Source organism: Capsicum annuum, chromosome 12 (assembly GCF_002878395.1).
Source record: "Capsicum annuum cultivar UCD-10X-F1 chromosome 12, UCD10Xv1.1, whole genome shotgun sequence".
In the NCBI taxonomy this organism is placed as follows: domain Eukaryota; kingdom Viridiplantae; phylum Streptophyta; class Magnoliopsida; order Solanales; family Solanaceae; genus Capsicum; species Capsicum annuum.
Genome location: NC_061122.1, coordinates 103,905,614 through 103,929,640, shown reverse-complemented (window position 1 = coordinate 103,929,640; position 24,027 = coordinate 103,905,614). Strand labels below are relative to the sequence as shown.

The 24,027-nt window shown below is 35.5% G+C and overlaps 1 long non-coding RNA gene across 1 annotated transcript; it reads right to left on the bottom strand.

Moving 5' to 3' along the window:
* Positions 1-11,751: 11,751 nt before the first annotated feature.
* Positions 11,752-21,621, bottom strand: LOC124889222. Its single transcript, XR_007047872.1, has 2 exons — positions 20,556-21,621; positions 11,752-12,114 (listed from the first exon to the last, which is right to left on the bottom strand). It is a non-coding gene; the product is annotated as an uncharacterized LOC124889222 (long non-coding RNA).
* Between the last annotated feature and the right edge of the window lie 2,406 nt (positions 21,622-24,027).

Below are 24,027 nucleotides of genomic sequence, written 5' to 3'. Positions count from 1 at the left end.
TTTAGCTATGAAAAACTAACTTTAGCTACAAAAATCGTACTTGAATATATATAAATATCAAACTTCTTCCCATTTCATATTTTTGACATTTTGGGAGTTAGAAAGCTCCATTTTTGACGATTCTCAATGCATTTTTCTCGAATAATCATTTACTATGTGATTTTACCTTCACTCTTATCATTTTCCAAGAATATCCATATCATTTTTCATGATTCCTAACAAAATTTGAGATTTAAAACTCCATTACAAAATTTTCACCAATTTTGGAGCTTGAGAGCACGGATTTGAGGATTTTCAAAGGGGTTTTCGAAATTCCTTTTGGGGGTATGTTTATAAGTATTGTATTTATCACTTTTGAAACTGATTTTATTATAAATTCATCTTTAAATTTTTTATTTTAAATTTAATTTTGTAGTTTTTAGCGTTAAAGCTTTAAAATAGTTTTCTTCAATTTAGACCATGTTTTACCTCATTTTGTGTGGTTTTGAATGTAGGTTCCTAATGTCATGAGGAACGTATTTCTAAAATATAATATTAGTTTTCTCCTTTTTTTCTTTGAATCAATTTTTGAACCTTTTTTAAACCCGTATAAAATAGAGTTCATATGGGCTCGTTGGACACTTTTTGATTTATAGATGTCAAATTTGATTAGATTGGATATGGCAGTGTTGATCCATGGGAGTAGAGCTTTTGGCTGATGCTTTGAATTGTGTTTTGGCATGCGGATCTTCTTTAAAGGCAAGTTGAAATGTACCTTGACTTTCTCTAAAATGTTTATCTGTTGTATGTTTGCTTGTTCATATTTTGGAAAATGCTTAGGATTGAGGGTCCTGCTTAGGTAAAATGACAAGTATCTCTAAGGATATCAAAGTCTTTTGATCGGTCATAGTTATGTAGTTTCTTATCTTAGTTAGTCTTGATACTTGTGAATATACTTTGAATAAATTGTAGATAGTTAGCTCATTGATCTTGAATAATATTGATAGTGGATACCTAATTTAGAGTTTGAATCATGTTTAGTGGCTTTGACGTAATGATTAAGGTTTTAAAAAAAATTTAGAGGATGATTATGTTGCTATCGCTATTTGATGGAATGATTGAGGTTCAGAGGATACTTACAGTATGAATAAACTTGAAATAGTTGATGATTCTTAGTACATTGAACAAGCTAGATTTGAATAGTCCACAATTTATTATTATCAAAATTATTATTTATTTCGTGTTTCCCGTGTGGGGGCTTATATGAAGTTCGTTATGACTTCAGTAATTATTTATGATTGTGTGTCTGAGTGGGAGCTTATATACATATTACTTTTGATTTGAGAGAATATATTATTTTGATGGATGAGTTGGGGCTTGACTTGATGTTATTGATCATATTTGTGTATTAAATGCCTTATATATTATTGAATCGCCCAAGTGGGGGCTTAACTTATCATCATAGGCCTTATCTTTGTATTATAATGTGGTATATATTATTGTGTCATCCGAGTGCGGGCTTGACTTAACATTGTAGGTCTAATCTGAGCATTTAATTGCATTATCATTATAGTGGTGCTCAAATGAGGGGTTAAAAATGATAATATTAATGACTACATGACTATTTATTGAAACTGCTAGTATGAATTATTGATACATTAAGTTGATTTTAAGCTCACTTGTATTGGATGGATTTAGATTTTCATAATGATTGGTTGTGATCATTACATCCTAGTATCACTCATGCATATGACACGACCCAAACTAACGGACCAACTGGACACCTACGTAGCTAGGAGAACCCTTATCACCCAACTAAAAAAATACGAAAAACTTCTGTTTTTAGAGAATACTGAATTAAATATAATAAAGTAAATTAAATATCAATAAATATTTTTTAAAAAAAACTTCTTACAATTGTCCTTCACTACCCCAAGACCTGGTCAAACAGGTACAAGAGCTACCTATTACATAATAGACTGACAGTAAAATAATTAAAATAAAGACTCTAACATCTGTCAAGAAGAAAGTATAGAAGTTAGTGTTGAATACCACTATCCATTGAGTAACTGCAAACTAACCTATATCCAGTCCACACTCTAAGAAGGAATGTAGAAGAGTAGGGTCTGTACAAACACACATACTGGTAGGCATCATCAGTTGACCAATGTTAGTTCACATAATCATAAAATAGAATTAAAGAAAAGAAATTATGACAATAAATGTAATATAATTCAACTAAGGTTGTAATATCATCATAACATTTTTCCTGTATAATTTACGATTCTCCAACTCTATTAACGATATTATATTCACCACTAGCGTAGTCCAGCCTCATTAATGAACACCATCTATCACAATGCAACACTAAACCATCATTGTCACACCTTTATTTACATTACCTTTTTCATTATCCACATCTATAGGATAAACCCAATAATCATAGACAACTCACACTAAACTCTCGGATTACCAATCAAACACTCTCTTATAACATTAAGGAATAATAAATAGTCATTAGGGTAAACTATAATTACGACAAGTATAAATGAAGCAAGCTGACCACATATAGAAAGTAAGTATAGAGTTTCACTTTTCCAAGCACATGTCACCTAATCAATCTCAAGGATACAATCAATTAGGGAATCAAGTCAACCCATATTTCAGTAAGAATCATTAGAGAACTCAAATCTAATTAACAAACTTATACTTACTATTGAAAAAGGATTAATTCAATTATTGAAGTTTGGTATTGTTTCTTTAGGATTATTCATTAAATTCATCACTTTGAATCACTTCATTATCAACTCCTTTATTATTATTATAATCACAATCCCAGCTCGTGGCTTCCAATCCAATCACATCTCACAAAAATACTAAAATTTAACATCGGCTTTAATTCTTTAGAAATCAATAAAGTAGCAACACCGAAATTTAATATTGGTCACATTGCTCTAACAATCTTTTCATAAGCAAAAATGATATCCTTCTAAACCTCACAATTAGAAAACCATTATATTTTTATCAGCTTGTTAAACCACACGACCTTTCAAAATTAATAGTAATAGGTACGCACATGCTAAGGGACTTATTTTGCCCAACTAGTCTGTAACACCCCATACTTTCAGGCTAGAATTTGAATTGTTAATCCTAAATGTATAACTCCAATCCTATGATTTGTATATGAAAATATATGTCATGACCATTCACCTTGTATATAAAGTGGTTTCGATATGAATCATGGTCATAGGAAGCACTTAGAGCAAAGAATAGTTGAGAACACTTTCATCGATTGAGTTTTTGTATTTGATCCTAAAAGGGTCAAATTTAAATGATTTTATCTTATAGAATATATAGATTCAGGTTTCCTACTATATATCCAATGAAAGTTCTTTAAATCTTCTTTACAAAGCATTTGATTTCACCTTAATCTGATAGTTGCGTGGAAAGTTATGCTCATTTTACCTCAGTTTGTTCGTATGTCAACAAGGTGACAACTTGGGGTGATAAGACATCAACTAAGTGACTAGCTATCAACCTCGTCGTCACCCTTAACCAAAAACACCCTGTATCTCTAAAGGAAAGATGATGACTAGGTTGACAAGTCATTAACTAGTTGGCAGGCTGTCAACTAAGTTGTCAACCTTAACCAGATCATGAAGAGAAGGTGACAACTAGGTTGACAAGCCGTCAACTAGTTGACAGGCTATCAACTAAGTCATCAACCTTAACTAGATCATGAAGAGAAGGTGACGACTAGGTTGACAGATCATCAACTAGTTGACAGGTTGTCAACTAAGTCATCAACTACAGAAATTCCAATAATTTTTATTCAGTTTCCCTATGGGTATTTTGGTCTTTTCCTCACCTCAAATCCTACCCCATGACTTAAATCATACTATACACAATAGTTTCACATCATTAGTTAGTTTTCAATATTTACTATCCTCTTCACTCTCAAGAGAAAAGAAATTAGGGTTTCTTCCCAAGAATAAGAAATTCAAGCTTTCTTCCCCAAGAACTCAAGAATTCAAGTTCTAATTTCAAGCTTTCATTAAGAAATCAAGAAATTCAGGTATGTGGAGTTTTGAACAAGTTTAATATTTTATCCTTGTGCCTGAGAGTATTATTTTCAAGTTGAATTTATATATTTTAAATTAGGGTTCATTTCTAAATTCTCATGTATTGAAGCATAGCATTACCCTGTGATTTAAAGGACTAAAGAGCATAACAGTTGTACTTATTCATGTTTTAAACTACAAGTTTGATATTTTGTCTTGAATTTCACTATTTTGATGAGAAATTGTTATTATCCTAAGTTTATGTAACGACTTGGGAGTACACCCTGGATGCCACATGGTGATTGCGGTCCCATGAGACCACAAGCTAACCCATGAGCTAGTACCTGCTGTGAGTACTGAATAAAACTGATAAACAACATACGCAGAATTTTAACTAAAATGACATAAGGTTTTAATAACTAAAATTAATACTAAATCATAGTTTAAAATATTTGGAAACATACTGATAAGACAATTAATAATCATAATTGAAAATTAAACAACTATCTATACTAGTCTGAAAACCTGTAAACTATCTGACGGTGGAGTTGATGGGACAAGCCCCCAACTAACTCTGACTGACTAAATAATTGAACTACTAACATAACTGAACATAATATAACTCATCCTCGAAGGAAGAGGACTCACCACGGCTGTTGTTGCTGATGCACTAGAAATTCTAAGTATGATCTAGAATCTGAGTGTCTGAACCTATGATATAAGACAACATAACATAAAAAAATAGTATGTAGTTAGTACTTTTGAATGTGCCGGTATGCTAAATTAGGTTATTCTGATATGCACCGGTTCATGTTCTGGAGTAATAACTGACTAAATGTACAGCATGAGGTACTGAGTAATAATGCATGAAAATTGTAATGACTTGGAATGTATGACCATGCATAAATCCAGTACTGAAGTAGCATGTAAACTGAGATACTGAAATCTGATGGCTATATAACTGGTAAACTATATGTTATGGTCATTCAAGACTAAACTAAATTAATAATTGAGTACTGAAACTGAAACTGTGGGAGCTTTTATCTAACCGGTATGCCCTAATATAAACTAATTGGGGTCCAACCTGTAACCCCAGTTAGAAGGGTGTTAGTACCATCCTACAAGTTACTAACAATGGTAGGGTCAACGCTAATCTAGCTGGAAAACTCATGAGATATAAATATGCATGTCAACCCTAGACTGGTAGGAAGACATATTAACCTATGCTGGCTACGTAGTTTTGTAACTCAGGGATTGCTACTAAGGGTCACACCCTAAGCTGGCAGGAATGCCCTTATCCCTGGGTTCTTTCGGTGTTGAATCCTACTCCCATCTGAACCTATACTGATCACTAAACTGGGCTGGGCTTGACTGAATTCACACTGACCATTTTAACTGACTTAGTACTACTGTTCATGATACGACTAAGATCTTTCTATGACTACTGTAAACTAGGTAAGCAACTAAATTTTGGGTATCATAACCCCCAAGACTTGATATTATTGACAATAGGACCCTACCATAAATAATAAAGCATAACAAATAGTTACAATTCAACTTTCACTCCTGTAGTCACTTTATCAAACACTTGGAAGGCATATTTTCATACATAGGAATGCTCAACATGCTAACATATCACAAATTAATCATTTAATTCATAATTTAGGGGATTCAACATGATACTTACATTAACCAATGTATGCATTAGTTTATTTCACATGGAATTTATATAATCATAACTTGACACTCAAATTACAATGTATACATGGACATAATATGATTTAAATCAAGAAAACTTTTTACTCAAGCTTTGGAAAAGGTTCCTGGACTCCAAGGGTTGGAAGGGACCCAAAGATGAACACTTAACATACCTTAGTAAATGAATTCATATGGGTTGTTGGCGATTTCTTGAAGAACTTGGACTTGAAGAAACTAGGGCTTTCTTCTTAAGAGAATATGTGAAAAAAAGAGTGATTTGTGCTTTTTTTATCCTTAATTTTGTGTTATGGGCCACTTGGGTGGGGGAAAAAGACCTAAATGCCCTTAATTGTCATGGATTTAAAATGCTGAATGGGGCCTCCCCTTGCGTTGCACCCCTGGTTGGGTCAAGCAGTCGTCGCGGTGCAACCCTTGCTTAGGTCAAGCAGCCATCGCGGCGTGACCCTGATCCTAGTTCAATTGACCCTTGCGGTGCGGCCCTATCTCGACCCTATTATCTTAGACATCCAAACTCACCCTTACGCTGGTCTGAAAAAATCTAAAACTCACCCGAGATGACCTATAAGTAACCCCCATCATGAATATACTTGTAGATCGACATTTTAAGGACGGAAAGGTCGAATTAAAATTCATCAAAGTTTAGAGGACAAAAATGAGACTAAGTCTTTAACACTTAGCTAAATTTTTTAGTCTTAGGCCTCTCATATGCACTTTATGAGCTGAATTGGACTAAGAAACATATGGGGTATTACAATATCTCCCCCTTGGGAACATTCATCCACGAATGAGACTAGTTAAGCTGAGAATAATTAGAAACTGAGATTATATACTAATATGCACAACTGAAACATGACTGAATCTTAAAAAATAACATATGGCCCAATTGATTTTGTGAATGCATGAATAACATGAGAATGATATGCAGCTGGAACTGAGTATGAAGTAGAGAATATCTAAGGAAGACTATTACCTTAGGCTGAGACTTAGTTTGTGGAGAAGAGATAAGGGTACTTGGTTTGCATGTCTACTTCTTCTTCCCAAGTGGCTCCCTCAACAGACTAGTGCCAAAGAAGTTTGACCAAGGGAACTTCTTTGTTCCTTAGTCGGCGAATCTGTTGATCGAGGATTTTGACTAGAACTTCTTTATAAGAGAGACTGTTCTGAACATCTACACTTTCTAAGGGGACTACAACCATTGGGTCACCAATATACTTCTTTAGCAGAAAGACGTGAAATACTAGGTGCACTGATGCTAAGTCTGCAGGCAACTATAGTTCATAGGCTACCTTTCCGAAACACTCAGAATTCTATAAGGGCCAACATATCAGGGGCTAAACTTCCCCTTATTACCAAAACTCTTCACCCCCTTCATGGGAGAGATTTTCAAGTAAACTAGGTCACCAATCTCAAACTCAAGGTCTCTTTTCCTCACATCAACAAAGAATTTCTATTGGCTTTAGGTTGTCTTAAGCCTTTCACTGATCAACTAAACCTTCTCTAAGGTATCGAATACTAAATCAGGCCCTATCAATGCGGTCTCCACTACCTCGAACCAACCAATAGGAGATCTACACCTCTTTCTATAAAGAGCCTCAAATGGAGCATTTGAATACTGGAATGATAGCTGTTATTATATGCGAACTCTATTAAAAATAAGTGATCATCCCAGTTACCTTTAAAATCAAGGACACACACTCTCAACATATCTTCTAAGGTTTTAATGGTCCTCTCTCCTTGACCATCCATCTGAGGGTAAAAGGCTGCACTGAGGTAAACTGGGTACCAAGACCCTTCTGGAAGGCTTTCCAAAAGTGGGAGGTAAACTGAGTACCTCTATCAGAAATGATAGACAACGGAATACCATGTAACCTAACCAACATTCTAAGGTAGAGCTTGGCATAATCCTCAACTAAATAGGAAATATAGATTGGTAGGAAATGGGCTGACTTGGTCATCCTATCCACAATGACCCAAATTGAATTATGCAGATGACGAGTACGAGGCAAACCCATCACAAAGTCCATGTTCACTTTCTCCCACTTCCAAGTGGGGATACTAAACTCCTATATAGAACCACTAGGCTTTTGGTGCTCAATATTAACGTATTGGCAGGTAGAATACTTAGCTACAAACTCTGTAATGTCTCTCTTCATCCCACTCCATTAATAGATCTCTTGCAAATCACGGTACATCTTAGTGGACCCTGGATGAATAGAGTAACGCGCACCATGCTCTTCTGCAAGAATCTACTACCTCAGGTTATCTACACATAGCACACATAGTCTACCCTGGCAATGTAATACACCATCTCCCCTTGGGAGAAAACCTCTACTTTCTGATCTCTAACAGACTTCGTCAACCTAACCAAACTAGAATCTATATCCTGCTTTTCTTTTACTTCGACAACCAAAGAGGATTCTGAACTATTTTGTGCCCACACACTACCCTCGGCTGAATCAACCAAACGGAAACCTAGTCTGGCAAGCTAATGAACTTCCTAAACTAGCTTCTTCTTATCATTTTCAATGTGAGCAACTCTACCCATGGACAACCTACTGAGGGTCACTGCCACTATATTGGCCTTTCCCGGATAATACAGAAGACTTATGTCATAGTATTTTAATAGCTCTAACCACCTCCTCTGATACAAGATCAAATCATTTTATGAGAATACATACTGTAAGCTCTTGTGGTCTGTGAACACATCAACATGCACCCCATATAAATAATGCCTCCAAATTCTTAAGGGAAACACAACAGCTTCTAGTTTGAGATCATGAGTAGGGTAATCCTTTCCATGAGGATTAAGTTGTCTGGAGGCATAGACTATGACCTTACCCTTCTGCATCAAAACACACCCCAAACCAACTCTAGAAACATCATAATAAACAACGAACCCATATGAACCATCTAGCAAGGTCAAAACTGAAGCTGAGGTGAGTCGAGTCTTCAACTCCTAAAAACTCTTCTCACAAGAATCTGACCACTAGAACTTGACTTTCTCCTGAGTTAATATGTACAGGGGTGATTCAATAGACGAAAACCCCTTAATAAACCATTGGTAATAGCTGGCCAAGCTTAAAAAACTCCTGATATCTGATGGAAAATTAGGTCTAGGCCAGCTCCTCACTGCTTTGGTCTTTTGAGGGTCAAATCTAATGCCATCATCTGAGACAATATGGCCATGGAAAGATACTGAAAGAAAGGAAATATTTCCTAAAACATCTTGTAGCCTCTTGCCCATAAGTGTGGTGCGCTACACACCCATGCACAAGACTCTACTCGACGCGACTTTTAGACTTCCTAGGATGTTTTAAAACCTTAGGCTCTGATACAATATTTGTAATGACCCAAGAATATATACACCCTGGACACCACACGGTGCTTACGGTCCCATAAGACCACAAGCTAACCCATGAGGTGGTACCTGCTATGAGCACTAAATAAAACTGATGAACAACGTACCTAGAATTTCAAATAAAATGACATAAGGTTTTAATAACTAAAATTAATACTAAATCATGGTTTAAAACATTTGGGAACATACTGATAAGACAACTAATTATCATAATTAAAATCTAAACATCTATCTGTACTAGTCTGAAAGCCTCTAAACTATCTGACGATGGAGTTGATGGGACAAGCCCCCAACTAACTTCGACTAACTAAATAACTGAACTACTAACATAACTGAATATATGATAAATCTTCATCGAACGAAAAGGACTCAACACGGCTGCTGCTGCTGATGCACTGGAAAGTCTAAGTTCGATAGGGAATTTGAGCGTCTGAACTTATGATATAAGACATCATCACGTAAGAAAAAAGTATGCGTTCAGTACTTTTGAATATACTGGTATGCTAAATGAGGTTAGGCTGATATGCATGGGTTCATATTCAGTAGCAATAACTGACCGAATGTACAGAATGAGGTACTGAGTAATAATGCATGAAGACTGTAATGACTGGGAATGTATGACCACGCATAAATCAAGTACTGAAGTAGCATGTAAACTGAGATACTAAAATTTGATAGCTATATAACTGGTAATCTATATGCTATGGTCACGAAAGACTAAACTGAATTCTAAACTGAGTATTGAAATTAAAACTGTGGGAGCTTTCATCTAACCTACATACCCCAATATAAACTGATTGGTGTCCAACCTGTAACCCCAATTGGAAGGGTGTTAGTATCGTGCCATGGGTTACTAACAATGGCTCAGTCAACCCTAATATGGTAGGAAGACTCATGAGATATAAATAGGTATGTAAACCTTATACTAGCAAGAAGACATATTAACCTACCCAGGCTACATAGTTCTGTATCTTAGGGATTGCTACTAAGTGTTACACCCTAAGTTGGCAGGAATGCTCCCATCCCTGGATTCGCTCGGTGCTAAATCCTACTCCCAACTGAACTGATTAGTGGGCTAGGCTTAACTGAATTCACACTGACCATGTTAACTGACTGAGTACTACTATTCATGATATGATTAGGATCTTTCTATGACTACTGTAATATGGGTAAGCAACTAAATTTTGGGTATCATAACCCTCAGGACTCAATATCATTGACAATAGGACCCTACCATAAATTATAAAGCATAACAAACAATCACAATTTAACCTTCACTCCTATAATCACTTTATTAAACACTTTGAAGGCATATTTTCGTACATGGGAATGCTCAACATGCTAATATATCATGACTTTATTATTTAATTCACAATTTAAGGTATTCAACATGATACTTACATTAACCAATGTACGCATTATTTTATTTCACATGGAATTTATATATTTATAAATTGACACTCAAATGACAACACATATATGGACATAATGTGATTTAAATCAAGCAAACTTATCACTTAAGCTTTTAAAAAGGTTCTTGGACTCCAAGGGTTGGAAGGGACCTAAGGATGAACACTTAATATACCTTAGTACATGTATTCGTGTGGGTTATTGGCGATTTCTTGAAGCTTAAACTTGGACTTGAAGAAACTAGGGCTTTGCTCTTGAGAGAATATATGAAAAAAAGAGTGATTTGCCCTCTTTTAATCCTTAATTTCATGTTATGGGTCACTTGGGTGAGGGAAAAATACCCAAATGCCCTTAATTGATATGGATTTAAAATGCTGAACGGGGACTCTCTTCGTGTCGCGACCCCTAGTTGGGTCAAGCGGCTGTCGCGGCGCGACCCTTGCTTGGGTCAAGCAGCTGTACCGGTGCGACCCTAAGCCAGGGTCAACTGACCCTCGCGGCGTGGCCCTATCGCGACCCCCTACTATTTTGGACATCCAAACTCACTCGTACGTTGGTCTGAAAAATCCAAAGCTCACCCGAGATGACCTATAAGTAACCCCGATCATGAATCAACTTAAAGATCGGCATTTTAAGGCCGAGAAGGTTGAATTAAAATTCATCAAAGTTTGGATGTCCAAAACAGTAGGGGGTCGCCCTTACGTTGGTCTGAAAAATCCAAAACTCACCCGAGATGACCAATAAGTAACCCTGTTGACACCTATTTTTTACCCTTCACAACCCAGTTTAATTCTAAGTTTCTTCAATTTTAAGATAAAACAACAACATTTACTTTATCCGAATAAAAAATTTTCAAAGTACTTATTTTGGTGAATTTGTCATTTTTAAATAGTGATTATATATTGTCGTATTTAATTATACGATATATTATAATTTTGTTACTTAAATATTTATTTTACAAAGTATCAAATGTTAATCAAGGATTATCTTGAAAATAAATTATAATAATTAAAATCTTGATTTAAATATAATCTACTATTGAAAACAATTGATTTAGAAAATATTTAGTCGATTTTATTAAATCAAGAAGCTCGGGATTAAACAAGGTGTTAATTTGTATCGAATTTCGATTTGATTTAGTCAATTTATTAAATTTGACTAATTGAAATCAAATTGGCCCCAATTGTAATGCAATTGTCCAATTGGTATTCAAATAGGCTAGAATTTAAATTGGCCAAATCCATTAAAATAACCGAATCAACCCAAAGATAATAACAATTTTAGCAGCCCATTTTCCCTTACACATAACAACTAGCCACACCAGCCCATTCCTTTCACCAATTACCCACTCCAACAGGCCCAAACCCAACAAACTTCCAACCCGACCCAGCTTCCTATTTCTCCTTTAATCAACAACAACAGAACAGCCTACAACATCGATCGGCAAAAACAAAAAAACACGCTTCTGGTTTCCAAATCGCGAACAATCGAACCCAGCTTCCCCAAAATTGACCCAGTGCTCAATCGATATCAGTAAAGATGTAACCCAAAATCACCATCTCTGACCTGACCAGCTTCAACGCGAACCTGTACGAGAAAAGCTTAGGAAGCTTCTAGAAATAGGTGAGTTGTCTCCCCAACATTTAAATCCCTAGATTTTCGTATTGATTTGTATTATTTCGTACATATCTGGATGATTTTCATTGGTTTAGGGGAGAATTTGGTTTGCCCAAATGGTATTGGTCCACCTATTCTCAATTTCTCTCAACAAAACCAAAAGAATCGGTACAATTTGGAGAGGAAAACCCAAGCTGTGGGAGGATTTTTTAGTTTGAATTTTGAATATATCTCGATGGGCAATCCCTAAATTAACCCCGAACTTCAATTTTCCCACATCGTTCAAGTCACGAAAGAGAAACCTGAGCTTGCTTTTATATAAGCTGCTCTTGATTGAGTTGAAAAAGGGAGGAAGAAAAAGAAAAATTAGGGTTCGAAAATTTGGGTCCGATAAAGTGGAGGAGTGAAGAAAGCTAGGTCCGAAAGGGTGAAAAGGGAGAGAAAAAATCATTTAGCGAAAATTAGTGAACAAATTCCTCTATTTTAGTGAAAGTTTAGAAGCTGTTGAGTTTGTCGGGATCGTCGAAGTAGCGGCGAAGCTTCGGTGGTGATCAATATCCCGATGATTAACTCGTTGCCCTATTTTGCTGCTCTCAAACAGGTAATATTCCATTTCTATTTCAATTTCAATCGTATTCTGCTTCATTTCACATTGCTGCAATCATGAACATTTCCCAATACTATTAGTGCTGGGTTTGTCCGTTGTAGGAAGGCTTATAAGCCATAGGATTTACGTTTAATGAAACTTGCCATAGTTTCGACTATTTCGTTGGTCGTTTGATGGTTATAATTCATATTTGAATGCATCAATCGCTGTTTGTCTGAGACTATTTTGAGGAGCTGTTCGATTCTAATTATGTTTTTTAATTAGAATATAGACGTAAAACAACAATTTTCTTTTGTCAAAGATTGAGGCTTTGTGGAATGGTTTTCATTGTAGACGACCCTATTCGTCCTTCGACATGGATGCTTTTTTTTCCTCTCTAAATCCACAAACCTTTTCTATATGAGTATTTCTATAAATGAAAATATGTGAATTTATGTTTATGTTTCGGTTGTCTTAAGTTGTTCTTGGTGGCTGTGTTCCAAAGTAATGGACCTGTTAATGGGAAACGATTGAGCTGTATTGGATTAAGTCTGCCATTGCATTCTCTTGATGATCTCGTTTAGGATAGTATAGAATTTTTCTTGATTTACTCTTTGCTAAATGATGAATTATGGGTTTCGGTCTGCTCTCTTTTCCTTGCTGCACCTATTCTACACGCAGGATCCTGTGTGTTGTTGCAGTTTGTAAGGAGTTGTTTCGACTGCCTCATCTATTTTGTGCATAGCAGAATAGACTATGTTTCTTGTGTGAATTGTTGTGTTTTTATTCGGTTAGTTTGAGTTATTTAAACATGCCTATTCCTATCATAGAATTAACTTATTTGTGATTGAAGATCGTGATAAGCTAACTCCTAAATATACTTTTATGTGAAGTCAAGTTTCTCTTTAAAAAAGTTCGATTTTAATTTGTCAAAAGGGTAAGATAAAAGGCTTTATTTTCTTTGAGATGTCTTGTTTCTTGGAGCATTTTAGATTATTTTCTATTTCTTTCAGCATCAGTAGCATCAGTTTCTCTTTTATGAGGTTCTAATCCTTACCCTTTTCTTTACATGTACCACTTGCCTCGAGTCCAAAAAATGGATTTAATCTCTCTTCACAATTCTTCATGGGCCATTAGGGCCCACCATTTCTATCAAATTAATTCCGGGAGTCAATTATGTAGCACATGGATACAAGAAGATAGAAGAAAAAGAAAATGGGTTGGAACGCATTGGCAAAATAGCTCAGAGACTCAAAAGTTTCATTTATTATTTTATTTATTTACTTATTGTTGTCTTTATTTATTTATTTATTTATTCATTCATTTGGGCCTCGAAGCCAAAGTTGTATTTAATACAGGTAAAGTGAAACTCAAGCCAAAGGTTCGAAAATTAGACTAGGACAGATTATGGGCCAAGGGCCCAATATCTAGATTAGGACAGGTTTCGTTGATTTGGGCCCAATGGCCTAAATCTTTTACATTCTCCTCCCTTTTTCCTTTATGTGTTTATTTGTTTATTAGTTTTGTTTATACTTAGTTAAAATCCCTACTAAGTCGTCTAAATTCATTTTACATAAGTATTTGCTAAAAATCGATCACTTTTTAACAAATCAATCTTTTTTTTTTGAAGTTAATCAAATGACGTTTTCAAACAGTCCAGATAATCGCAAGTTAGCGGACATTTTAGGTGTCTTAACACCTTCCTAAAACATTAATAAGAACCGCTTACTTAGAATCTTTAAACTCAAGCGATTTTTCTGTTTTTGATTGTTTTTTGATTGTTTAAAGTATCTTATAAAGGTTTCTTAATTCATTTTCAAAATTAAGTGGTGACTCTTTAAAAGTCAAAATTTCTGAAAAACTGAAATGGCGACTCATGGGGATTTTAAACTAGGTTCTAATCAAATGTTTGATTTCATCTTTTGATTAACTATTTACGTGTTTATATGTTTGATTTCATGGTATTTAATTAGTGCATCTCATAGCATATTCCTGTATTTATTTAAACTATTTTTGGGTTTCGTGCATGTCCCGACCCCTATTGTTCAATTCCAAATAATGTGTTGGAAATACAGCGGTTTATTAGCACGTGAGTCATTTGATGGCTGTTTGTATTTCCAAACCTAAGACATCCGCTTGGGAACCCGGTTCAAACCCACTCTAGACATTTAAGATAGAGCAAAACCAAAATCCTATTTTAGGTATAAGCCTAGGATGATCTAATACCCGAGGGGGGTATTGGGTCCATTAGAAAACTTGCCCTGCGTCTATTGACCCCAAGTCAATTACAGACGAATCATATTTATGTGTTGAAGAAATATATGTTTGTTTAATCCAATTCATTATCCTTTGGGGGTTCGGGAGAAGACTTGTTTTACTTACTTTTGTATAAGGATGCCTCAATCGTACACCGATTGATAAAAGAATTGAAACAAGTCAAGAAAGAAATTGATTGATTTGGACAGTTGCATGGCATCAATGGTACAGTTATACGGCAATCACTTGATCATTAACGGATGTCGCCAATATTGAGAAGTGGACAAAGCTAAGAAAGCGAAGGCCGATAGAAGAAGCATTCAGGAATTAGTACTTATTATCCCTTGCGCGGGACATTACTTTTCTTCTCATGTTATTTTCCCTTTCCCTAAAGATTATATCCCCTTTGTGCAACGTTTGTAGGCATTTATGCCATTTATGTATATCTATGAAGATTTTAGGGGATAATGGATTGGCTTTTAAAAGGCGTATATTTTCTTCAAAATTCGTTAGGCTCACTCAATTAGGATGCATGTTTATTACAATATACTTATGTAATATAACTGTTTATGTGGTTATACGTGTTATGTTGATTCGAATCAAAGGCGAATTGATCCAACCTTATTTTCCATAGAACATCTCTAGGCATAAATATACCCCAATATACAAAAGTCCGACCAAACGTACTCCAAGTCTCCCAAGTTTCTCAGAAAAGTCCGCAGTCGTTCTTAAAACTTCCAAAATGATCGCTACCGTTTTCGAAAAGTTGATTTTAGAATCAGAAAAATCCATTATAGTTTTGAATTACGTAGGGCCTGATTTCTCCTCCGTAAGATACGTAGACAGCCTTTCGGCTCTGCCTATTTCTCCAAAAGCTCTGTTGACCTCCATTTTCTTGAAAGAAGTAATAAGGTCGGAAAGAATAAAAGTTGAGCCTTCCGAATAAATTCTACCCATCCATATCATTGAGAAAAATCCTGTTCATTGAAATTCTTGAGTCATCATTACTTCATGGATCAATTCGCATGAGAGGAGAAACAACTCTATGTGTTTACTTCTTACCTTATCATCTTGCTTTGCTTATTACTAACAGAATTTAACACATCAGCCTTTGAGTTGTTTTTACTTTGCAGGTAATAGAAATTACACTGTGTTGGCATAAAATGACCATACTTCACTAGATCAAATGAATAAGAAATCCCCTTCTTAACTATAACTTTGTTACAAGAAAAGAAAAATGACTAGTTGTAAAACTAGACTCTACCAATCATTTTTCCAAACCTGTAAGCGATGGTCTTGAGGATGGAATAGGAGAAAATGTAAGGGAGGAATTTTCCAAGACAATCGGGATCATAGAAGATAAATTGGAGGAAACATTGTTGAATTGGACCACCACTTCACTCATGACTCATCGCCCGTCGTATAATAATAGCTCAAAACCTGCCATTATCATGTCATGTCAAAAAAAAAATAATGATAGCCCTGGAACAGTTAATAGAAGAGTCAAAGAGTTCGAGAATTAAAGAAGCCTGATCTAGAGAAAACTGAGCGATGACTAAGGGAATTGGATATTTGATCCTTTATTCTATCAAGACAAACGTAATGAAAATGTCATGTCATTTGTAGAATGTTTATTTCTAGTAGGATGGATAAGAGTATCTAGGGCTATTTAACCCTAAAGATGAGTTTATGTACGAACTACATTTGACCTGAATTCCCAAAAAGAGATACGTAGGCGGCCTATGTTGGCTTCGGTCAACCCCTTAGGAAAATTTATCCTTTCCTTTTATGTACGAACTACTTTTGACCTGAATTTCCAAAGAGGGATACGTTGGCGGCCTATGTCGGCTTCGATCAACCCCTTAAGAAAATTTATCCTTTCCTTTTATGTATGAACTACGTAATGACCTAAATTCCCAACAAAAGAGATACATAGGTGGCCTATGTCGGCTTCGGTCAATCCATTAGATTTTCTATATATCTTTAGCGTAGTCTTGAACTACGTTTGACCTGATTCCTGCTTCAACGGGATACGTAGGCGCCCCAATGGTTCGGTCATATAACCCCAGGAAATGGAAACTAGGGCAGAATTTTCAAGAAGAAATCTCAAAAATTCACAAGAGAAGATCAATATCCAACAAAGAGAATGAAGATCAGCAAAGACTTCAGATCCACTCTAGATGATATCATCTCAGACTACTTTAAACTGTGGCAGAAATTTTGAGAGAGGCCTCAAAATTTCTACCAACTATTGGAATATATTTCAAAGTCCTCGACTCCAGAGGTTAAAGACAAGTTTTTGAAGCCACCAACTGCGACAAAGTCTAGGTAGACTTAATTTCTGGCTATGACAGAACTATTTGAAGAACCCTCAAAAAATGATCATGAGTTTTGAAAATCATCCGTCAGATATAGTTAAAACCACGAAGAAGACGCTCGTTGAGCTAGTAAATGACATGACTGGCAGAAATTTTCTAAAGCTTTTACAGATACTTTCGAAACCATTTGCTAAAAATAAGACTACTTTTGAAAAAATCTTTACAAATCTTTTACTTAGTGATTGCCTGGGCGTCTATGGAAGCAGGGACCTAGGGTGGAGATACCAATATGACGGGGCACCTGAAAGATGGAGAGGAGCAAACTGAGCAGACAAGAAAGTCAACACGGAGTAGTTTTATTCAAACTAATCATTTTTCTGTGGATGCAGGGATCGATATACAAAATGAGTGTTTCTTTTAAAATCCCCAAGCAAGTTGCGAGCCATGCCTGAGCATACAATGGTTAAGAACGGTATTTTAGGGTAGCCTCAAAAATAGGTTTAATACCTATTTATCAACTACCTTTTGAATTGTCCATCTCATTTCTTGAGATCATAAAGGACAAACAAAGGCGTCTTATTTTCTTTATAATATTGTATTTAGGATTTTTCTAAAACATAGTCGCTAGCAAAAGAGACTTTGTGCCTACTAAATATTTTTGGTGCAGGTATATTCAAGGGAGTTAGCATAATAAATACAATAATCAAAAGATCTCTCAATAGGAGGAAGAGCAAAAAGCTGCCCTTAAAATTCACCTTAAGACAAACAGGGTGAGAACAACTTTGTGTCTACTAATTGTCTACTTCAAGTACAGGTACATGTAGAAAGTAAGACACAGAAAAACAAACTCAGGTGAAACTATTTTCAAATTGCCAAGAGGGTCATTCATATCATCGCCAAGAAAGCCATTTTATGTTATTTCATATCACTGTCAAGAAGGCCATTCATATCATTGCCAAGAGGTCCCTTTCATAGCATTGCCGAGAGGGACATTTTATATCATTGCCGAGAGGTCCATTCGTATCATTCACAAGAGGGTCATTCATATCATTGCCAAGAGGGCCATTTCATAGCATTGCCGAGAGGGCCACTTCATAGCATCGCCAAGAAGGCCATTTCATATCATTGCCAAGAGGGCCATTCATATCATCGCCGAGAGGGCCATTTCATATCATCATCATTTCATATCTATTGACACGTAAGACATAAATGCTGGCATCGAGGATATTATCAACCTTTAATATCTGTTGACATGGGAGACATAAACGCTGGCGTCAAGGATATCATCAGCAATTCATATCTATTGACACGCAAGATATAAACGCTGGCATCGAGGAAGTCATCAGCATTTCATATCTGTTGACACGCAAGACATAAATGCTATCATCGAGGATGTCATCAACATTTCATATCTGTTGACACATAAGATATAAATACTGCATCGAGGTTATCATCAGCATTTCATATCTGTTGACATACAAGACATAAACATTGGCATCGAGGATATCATCATTAGTTAATGTCTATTGACATGCAAGACATAAATGCTGGCATCGAGGATATCATCAGTAATTCATATCTATTGAAATGCAAGACATAAACGCTGGCATCGAGGATATCATCAGTATTTAATATCTGTTGACACGTGAGACATAAATGCTGGTGTCAAGGATATCTCATCATTTTATGAATTAGCATCTGAATGCATCAAGAGCACAGGATTTGAAGGGACGTCTTTAAGTCGGTATCTAAAGACGGATGATATATGAGATTTTCTAGAAATTGACAATTTGAGGGTCATCTATAAGTCATATTATTTGAAATAGGATAGTATGCAAGATCACCTATGAGTTGATAGACTATAGGTTATCCGTAAGCCACAACAACATCCTAACCGGATAGTGTGCAAGATCGCCCAAAAATCGATAGTCTGGAGGTTATCCATAAGTCGCAACTAAATTTTTATCGAAGAATATGCGAGATTATCAAATTGATACGTCAAAGGATTCTCTATAAGCCGCATCATATCCAAGATTGATTATGTACAGGATTACCCAAGGACTAGCAATTTGAGTGATATCTATAAGTCATATTGTATCCAAGGTTGGATGATGTGCAGGAACACCTAAAAGCTAGCGATTGGAGAGATATCTGTAAGCCATCTCTTATCCAAGGTCGAAAAATGTGAAGGATTACCTAAAAGCTAACAATTTAAAGGATATCTGTAACTCGCCTCGTATCCAACATCAAATAATGCACAAGATTTTCCAAAGATTGACAATTTAAGGAAAATTTATAAATCGATCATCGGCTATAACCGGAGAGGTTATCATTCCACATACAACAAGTGATATAGGTAACCAAAAGGATTGCCACACCAGCACAAGATTACCCTCCATAATCCCATTTAATTCTGAGTTTCTTCAATTTTAAGATAAAATAACAACATTTACTTTATCCGAATAAAGGATATTCAAAGTACTTATTTGGGTGAATTTGTCATTTTTAAATAGCGATTATATATTCTCGTATTAAATTATATGAGATATTATAATTTTGTTACTTAAATATTTATTTTACAAAATATCGAATGTTAATCAAGGCTTATCTTGAAAATAAATTATAATAATTAAAATCTTGATTTAAATATAATTTATTATTGAAAATAATTGATTTAGAAAATATTTAGTCGATTTTATTAAATCAAGAAGCTTGGGATTAAACAAGGTGTTAATTCATATCGAATTTCAATTTGATTTAGTCAATTTATTAAATTTGACTCTAATTGAAATCAAATTGGCCCCAATTATAATGCAATTGATCAATTGATATTCAATTTGGCTAGAATTAAATTAGCCATATATATTAAAATAACCAAATCATCCCAAAAATAATAACAATTTTACTAGCCCATTTTCCCTTACACATAATAACCAGCCACACCAATCTATTCCTTTCACCAATGACCCACTCTAACATGCCCAAACCTAACAACCTTCCGACCCGACCCAGATTCCTATTTCTTCTTTAACCAACAACAACATAACAGCCTACAACATCGATCGGTAAAAATAAAAAAACACGCTTCTGGTTTCCAAATTGCGAACAACCGAACCCAGTTTCCCCAAAATCAACCTAGCGCTCAATTGATATCATCAAAGATGTAACCCAAAATCACCATCTCCAAGCCGACCAGCTTCAACCTGACCTCAATCCGATGCTCACATGCATCACGCGCATCCCACGTGAACCTGTACGAGAAAAGCTTAGGAAGCTTCTAGAAATAGGTGAGTTGTCTCCCCAACATTTAAATGCCTTGATTTTTGGATTGATTTGTAAGATTTTGTATATATTTGGATGGTTTTCATTGATTTAGAGGAGAATTCAGTTTGCCCAAATGGTCTTGGTCCACCTATTCTCAATTTCTCTTAACAAATCCAAAAGAATCGGTACAATTTGGAGAGGAAAACCCAAGCTGTAGGGGGATTTTTCAGTTTGAATTTTGAAAATATCTCGATGGGGAATCCCTAAATTAGCCCGAACTTCAATTTTCCCACATCATTCAAGTCACGAAAGAGAAACCCGAGCTTGCTTCTATATTAGCAGATCTTGATTGAGTTAAAAAGGGGGGGAAGAAAAAGAAAAATTTGGGTTAAAAAATTTTGGGTCTGATAAAGAGGAGTGAAGAAAGCTAGGTCCGAAAGGGTGAAAAGGGAGAGAAAAAATTATTTATCAAAAATCAGTGAACAAATTTCTCTATTTTAGTGAAATTTTAGATATTGTTGAGTTTGTCGGGATCATCGAAGTAGCGACGAAGCTTCGGTGGTGATCAATATCCCGATGATTAACTCGCTGCCCCATTTTGCTGCTCTTGAACAGGCAACATTCCATTTCTATTTAAATTTCAATTGTATTCTGCTTCATCTCACACTGCTGTAGTCATGAAACATTTTCCAATACTGTTAGTGCTGGGTTTGTCCACTGTAGGAAGGCTTATAAGCCATAGGACTTGCGTGTCACGAAACTTGCCATAGTTTCGACTATTTCGTTAGTCGCTTGATAGTTATAATTCATATTTGAATGCGTCAATCGCTGTTTGTCTGAGACTGTTTTAAGGAGCTGTTCGATTCTAATTCTGTTTTTTATTTAGAGTATAGATGCAAAACAACAATTTCCTTTTTCCAAAGGTTGAGGCTTTGTGGAATGGTTTTCATTGTAGACGACTTTATTCGTCCTTCGACATGTCAATGCTTTCTTTTCTCTCTAAATCCACAAACCTTTTCTGTATGAGTGTTTTTATATATGAAAATATGTGAATTTATGTTTATGTTTCGGCTGTCTTAAGTTGTTCTTGGTGGCCGTGTTCCAAAGTAATGGACCTGATAATGGGAAACGATTGAGCTGTGTTGGATTAAGTCTGCCATTGCATTCTCTTAATGATCTCGTTTAGGATAGTGTAGAATTTTGATTGATTTACTCTTTGCTAAATGATGATTTACGGGTTTCGGTCTGCTCTCTTTTCCTCGCTGCACCTATTCTACACGTAGGATCCTATGTGTTGCAGTTTGTAAGGAGTAGTTTTGACTGCCTCATCTATTTTGTGCATAGCAGAATAGACTATGTTTCTTGTGTGAATTGTTGTGTTTCGATTAGGTTGGTTTGATTTATTTAAACATGCCTATTCCTATCATAGAATTAACTTATTTGTGATTGAAGATCGTGATAAGTTTACTCCTAAATATACTTTTATGTGAAGTCAAGTTTCTCTCTAAAAGAAGTTCAATTTTAACTTTTCAAAAGGGTAAGATAAAAGAATTTATTTCTTGTGTTTTCTTTGAGATGTCTTGTTTTGTGGAGCATTTTAGATTATTTTCTATTTCCTTCAACATTAGTAGCATCAGGTTCTCTTTTATCAGGTTCTAGTCCTTACCCTTATTTACATGTACCACTTGCCTCGAGTCCAAAAAAATGGATTTGATCTCTCTTCACATTTCATCATGGGCCATTGGGGCCCACCATTTCTGTCAAATTAATTTCGAGTCAATTGCGTAGCACATGGATACAAGAAGATAGAAGAAAACGAAAATGGGTTGGAACCCTTTGGCAAAGTAGCTCAGAGACTCAAAAGTTTCATTTGTTATTTTATTTATTTACTTATTGTTGTCTTTATTTATTTATTTATTTATTTGGACCTCGAAGTCAAAGTTGTATTTAATACAGGTAAAGTGAAACTCAAGCCAAAGGTTCAAAAATTAGACTAGGATAGGTTATGGGCCAAGGGCCCAATATCTAGATTAGGACAGGTTTCGTTGATTTGGGCCCAATAGCCTAAATCTTTTACATTCTCCTCCCTTTCTCTTTTATGTGTTTATTTGCTTGTTAGTTTTGTTTAGACTTAGTTAAAATTCCTTTCTAAGTCGCCTAAATTCATTTTACATAAGTATTTGCTAAAAATCGATCACTTTTTCACAAATCAATCTTTTTTTTTTTGAAGTTAATCAAAATACGTTTTCAAACAGTTCAGATAACCGAAAGTTAGCGGACATTTTTGGTGCCTAACACCTTCCTAAAATATTAATAGGAATCGCTTACTCATAATCTTTAAATTTACGCGATTATTTTGTTTTTGATTGTTTAAAGTATCTTATAAAGGTTTCTTAATTCCTTTTCAAAATTATGTGGCGACTCTTTAAAAGTCAAAATTTTCACAAAACTACCCCGATCATGAATCAGCTTAGAGATCGGCATTTTAAGGCCGAGAAGGTCGAATTATAATTCATCAAAGTTTAGAGGACAAAAATAAGATTAAGTTTTCAACACTTTGCTAAATTATTGAGTCTTAGCCCTCTCATGAGAAAACTCGCTGGTGGGTACGAGTTGACCCTTCAACTCATCATCATATCATATGATTGGTACCCTCAAGTCATTACTAGGTCAGAAAGTTAGACACTATATTTTGTCCAATATACAGTTCCTTTGCCCCAACCCATAACCATACCATACTGCCAATACTATCTAGTTGAACCCTAAATAGAACATCAAGGTCTAGACATTGGACAATATACAGTTTTATTATACCACTCGTACCCTATCCTCATGGATCTTAGTGAGACACTTATACTCAGAGCCAAGTCAAGTCATTAAGTTACTAATTTGATTAAGGGACCAATCAAACAAACTGTCAGCATTACTAACGACTCGTATCACCAAATCGTAACCACAACAGAAACCCAACTACCCTTCACTAGACACCTTATGAGTGGGGTCACTTAACTCGTACCCACACCATATGACTCATACGGTGAGTCGTTACTAGGACAGTAAGTTTAAAACTTAGGAAATTCCTAAGGGCTAAAACCTAGGGTGTTTCAAAACCTTACAACTCAAAGCCTTTGCTTTTTCTCAGCAAGGAACCAAGAATTGCTAGAAATGAGCGCATTTTTTGTAAAAAGTTATGAGGCACTCCTCCCGCTCCCAACAATAGAAGTATCAGAGACCAACCATATTTCTTTGGAGATGGAAAAAAGAGCCAAGACAATAATGGTATTAAGATAGAACAACATAGAAATGGAGGGAATTTTTGCATCTCTCAAAATACCCAGAACAAAAGTGATCACTCTAGGAAGACCAATAACTCTAAAATTCAAGGAGCTAGTAAGCAAAATGATAATTATTTTACTTCATCAAAACCTTTACCAGGTTCGCACTGGAAATCATAATGTC